Below are 5556 nucleotides of genomic sequence, written 5' to 3'. Positions count from 1 at the left end.
GGAGGGGGAGAGAGAAAGGAGGGGATGGAGGGAAGGGAAGGGGAAAGGAAAGAGAGGAGGATATATGATAATACGTGTACATACAAAACACACATAATCATATATACTTACGTTCATCATGTATATTACGGACATACATACACCTGACTATTGAAGAACACGGCCAGGTGTATACAGGTGTGTGCTGACAACCTTCAAGTTTATCTCTATAGTAACTCTTTAATGAACGCTATGATAGACACCTGTTTAATGTATCTAATTTAAATAAGTATTAAATACTGATGAGATATTATATTCAACCTCACTCACTCACTCACTCACTCACCACCATCACCAAACACACACACACTGTCAGAGAGAGAGAGAGAGAGAGAGAGAGAGAGAGAGAGAGAGTATACACAGCTCTCTCATCATCACATCAAGACGTACACTTCACGCTACACAAAGTCAAGTTTGAGAAATTCATCGACAAATCTATTTATCACTTTTTTCCTCGCCTTGGTCTCATAAATAATTTAATTAATGCCACACGACACACACACTACGTGTCTGCTGTTCAACACCTCAGCACACATGATCTACGTGACCTCCACTGTAATCATTAATATGTATGTTCCTTCACCTTTCTCTAATGAAGGCTTTTGTTAAACCACCAATGTATGTAATAAGTCATTTATGTCCAATGTAAATTTTCAGCCTTCGAGCTGCAGAACTTTTTCAATAAACCGTTAATTATTATTATTAGTATTAGTATTATTATTACACACGCGACCTCTCCTCCCCCACCTCGCTAACTACGACCCCCTGACTAAGACTCCTCCCCACCTCGCTAACTACAACCCCTGACTAAGACTCCCCTCCTAACTACGACCTCCTCGCTAACTACCCCCCACCCCACCATCTCACTAACTACGACCCTCCACCCATTAACACGACTCCCTTATCCCCCCACCCTGACTCTGGGAACTAAAACGACACTCAACCTATGTTTTTTTTTCTTTATTTCCTTCTCTATGTCACTACAGCTCGAGGGGTTAGATCAACACACACACACACACACACACACACACACACACACACACACACGTCGTTTTCTTTCACGGGGAACTAAAGAAGAAAAAGCGAAATTCTGATTACATACTGTAAATACTTTCTTCTTAAAATAATTACATTCCTAAGTTTTCTGACTGAAGTTGATAGTTAGGAGGAAAAAATAGGGTGAGGGAAAAAATGGTAGAGGGGGGAGGAAAAGAGGGGGAAGTGGTGAGGAGGATGGGAGGAAAGGGGGGGTGAAGAGGATGATGGGAGGAATGGAAAGAAGGAGGAGGGGTAAGGGACGAGAAGAAGAGGTAGAATGCGAACGAAGGCAATAGAGAAGAAGTAAGAAGATATAGGAAAAGAAAAGGGGAAAAAAAGGAAGGAAGGAAGGAAGGAAGGGAGAAAGGAGGTAAGGAAAGTGATAGGGAAGGAAGTAAGTATGTCAAGGAAAGAGGGAATGATAAAGAGTGATGAATAATTGGAGTAAAAAAAGTTGTACAAATGGTAATAAGATAAAACACCAATAATAAAGTTTATCACACACACACACACACACACACACACACACACACACACACACACACACACACACACACGCACACACACACACACACACACACACACACACACACACACACACACACACACACACGAAAATTTTCTAATACACAAAAATATCAACAATTTCTGGGCGGATGTTTAGAAGATGAAGAAAATTTGTGCAGTGGATCTTGTAGGGAGAGGAAGCACTAATGACACAACATCTTAGGTTGGCGACGGAAGCTGTAGGATATGTTCATGATGAGGGGAGGGTGAGGGAGGGAGGTGAGGAGGGAGGGTGAGGAGGAGGGAGGGTGAGGGAGGAGGAGGGAGGGGAGGTAATGGGAGGAGGGAGGAATGGATGTTGGTAGGAGAGAGAGAGAGAGAATAACCACAATCTCAGCCAAACAAATATTTAAGGCCTATGTTATAATGACCCCCGTCACCAACCACCAGCTGATCACACACACATACGAGACCTCTGTGAATTCTGTCCTCCAGTCGGGCAATAAATAAAACAACATAGCCCCCTCCTTCCTTCCTGTATACATCCCTCCCCTCATCTCCCTCCTCTCTCCACCAACTAATTCTCTCCTTCCTTCTCACTTACACCTCTCTTCATCCCACTTTTTCTCTCCCCTATCCCCTACCTATTTCCTTCCCTCCATCCCCATCCTTTTCTTCCCTACTCTACCCTTCTCCATCACCCTCCTTACCTACCCTCCTCTTCCTCCTACTCTACCGTCCCCCATCAACCCAACCCTTGCTCCCTCCTACTCTACCCCCTCCCCCCACCGTGACAAAGGAATCCACAAACACAGGTACTCCCATGTCCCTTTATGTTATTTCCACACTGTTATAAATTCAATGATTTATGTAACGACCTTTAAAAAAAATGTATAGGAATAATTTATTTTTGTCGGGGATTCATTTACATAATTACGATTTTTATGTCGATCGATTTATTTTATTAATGTATTTGTGATATTTTTTGTGTTATTGTTAGTTATTGTTAGTTATTGTTATTTATTATTATTATTATTTCCCTTACATGATGATAACTACTCTATTAACGACCAATTACAGGCTGTACTAAAACCACTACCTATCTAACAATAACTCAAAGCTAAAGTATTACTATAATAATCGCGAATACAAAATATCTAAACTTTGTATCTAAATTACCAGTTTGTTAATAATTACCAAAGGTGAAATACATTACTTGATACCTGAATTGGAGCACCTGAAGACTCTCCACCCTAGCTTATGTCACCTAACACTAACCTAACCTAACCTCATCACCCCACAACCCCCCCACCTCCAATTCTAACCCCCACCCTCTCTTTTTCCCCACCCATCCATATTCTGACCCTATCTAACTGAACCCCCACACCCCCTCCTCTAACCCTGCTTTACTGAACCCCCACACCACAACCCCCCCCCCACAATTCTGACCCTGCCTTAGGCGTGGCAAGGAAATTGAGTATCGATCAGGGGTCTTTTCTCTCTGGTCAGTCTAATGTTATTATCTTTTAAAAACTCTCACATATAACCCCAGTAATAGCGCCAACCACTCGTACATCCATCATCCCTCTACTCTTGAAACAATACTCACCCTTATTTCACCCACGCTATAGAGGTCAATTTTAGGGTTGGTCTGTGTTTTGTAATGGCGTAAACACAAGTTATGGTCCGGGTGGAGGCGTCAATAGTACGCAGACTTACGCTATATATACGCATTTACACCCAATCATAACAGCAACAACCAATCATTTGAAGATTAGTGTATATAGGAGTGGGTATTTAAGGGGGTATTTAAGGGGGTATTTAAGGGGGTATTTAAGGGAGGTATATATGGGTGTGGTGGAAGGTTTCATGGTTTAATCACAGTAGATGAGAGATAATTACAGAAAAGTGAAGATAAATATTAGATAATTACACCTACTCTTTGATGGACCAGATCTATGTTTGTTTATATACATACATACATACATACATACATACATACATACATACGCCCATCTACTGACCAATCAACCACACACACACACACACACTAATGTAAGTAAAAACACTTATTTTCTGTTGAAATTATTTACACCAACACTGAGTAGATCACGACAGGTGTGTACATGACTCTGTAAATTATTAAAACCTTAATCCACCACCTCTACCACACCACCTGTTAAGTCTACCACTACCACACCACCTTTAGAGTCATTATCTACCACAACCATACCACCTGTGAGTCACTTACCCTCTACCACAACTACACTACCACAACCACTACTAACCATAACACCATAACTACCACCACAACCACTACTACCACAACCACCACCACCACTATCAAAGGTATAAAGTGTATTTAACCAATAGAGATAATTAACACCTTACAATAGGACAGGTAACCAAAACATAAGATATTTATTACCCAACTCAAGCATATAATAATACCAATGGCTACACAGCAACGGGTCAATACGTGTTCAATGGTCATGTTTACAGCTGGCCAATAGTTATTACGATTTGCCGTGTATTGAACAGCTAAGTGTGTTCTCATTGGTGGTTCAAACACGGCATAGACAGCTAATAAGAGTTTGGGACAATGTTGGTTTGAGGTAAGGGGTGGGGGAGGGGTTTGGGGGGTGGGGGAGGGTTGGGGGTGGGGGGAGGGGTTTGGGGGGTAGGGGAGGGGAATATGCTAGAAAGGTGAGAATTGAAGATAAATAAAAATATAGATATATACCTGTAAAAGGTGACTCACTTGACAAGGTAAATAATTAAACACTTCTCCCACTAACGATACCAAGCAAGAGTCTTTTTACCAAACTGATTAAAAAACTCACTCAATTATTCACAGGTGGCGTGATGACTCGAACAGACTGAACCATCCAATGAAGTGATTCGACCCATCAGATTCAATCGAGACACTCATTCATTCATTCCAACACACTTGAGAAATAGAGTGAATCAACTTATTCATCATTCAACCAAGTGAGTCAACCCAAATCTGATTTATTTATTAATATGATTCCGTGGTTAGGTTAGGTTAGGTAATGGTAGGTTAGGTTAGGTTAGGTTAGGTTAGGTTAGGTTAGGTTAGGTTAGGTCCTGTACAACATATGGTATTTAATATCATACAAGAGTGAGTGAGTGAGTGAGTGAGTGAGTGAGTGAGTGAGTGAGTGAGTGAGTGAGTGAGTGAGTGAGTGTTAGAATGAATAATACACAAGTGTTATTGTGTGTGTCTGTGTATGTATTGTATATATGTGCACTAGTAACATACAAACATCTATGTATTCATGTCTGTGTCTGTGTATGTATGTCTGTCTTTGTGAATGTGTATCTCTGTGTACGTGTGTGTGTATGTGTGTCTGTATGTTTGTGTGCATGAGTATGTATGTGCCTTTGTGTCTATCTGTCTGTTTGCATGTGTGTCTGTATGTCTATCTGTGTGTCTGTTTATCCGTCTGAGTACACAAGATACGAGTATGTTTCCTCTACATTACACACCTAACCTAACCTAACCTGAACCAAACACAAATAAACATCCCACAATGGCCAATATCTCATCAGACAGGTACGGACAGGCAGTAAAGCACGTCACGAGGCATTAAATCAGGTGAAATGAGCTATAAAATAAGATAGAGACGGCTAATGAGCTCTGAGCAAGGAACAGGTGTGTCTGTATCGTGTACCTGCCCAAGCAAAATGACTGGAATTAATGAGATAGAGAAAAAAAGTAGGGGAAAAAAAGTGGGAATGAAGTCAAAGGTTAAGAAAAAACAGGAAGACATGAAAATTCCTTGATAATTATAAATGAAAATAAATAAGGAATGTGTAAATGAAACACGCACACACACACACGCAAACACACACACGCAAACACACACACGCAAACACACACACTCAATTTACAGAAACCCATAATTATGAAAATGATATCAAACCATAATTATTATTCGCAAAAAATTA

The sequence above is a fragment of the Homarus americanus genome, unplaced genomic scaffold (assembly GCF_018991925.1).
Source record: "Homarus americanus isolate GMGI-L3 unplaced genomic scaffold, GMGI_Hamer_2.0 scaffold30231, whole genome shotgun sequence".
Taxonomy (NCBI): Eukaryota; Metazoa; Arthropoda; class Malacostraca; order Decapoda; family Nephropidae; genus Homarus; species Homarus americanus.
The sequence above is the reverse complement of the archived record's forward strand: the minus strand, read 5'-3'. Positions refer to the sequence as shown.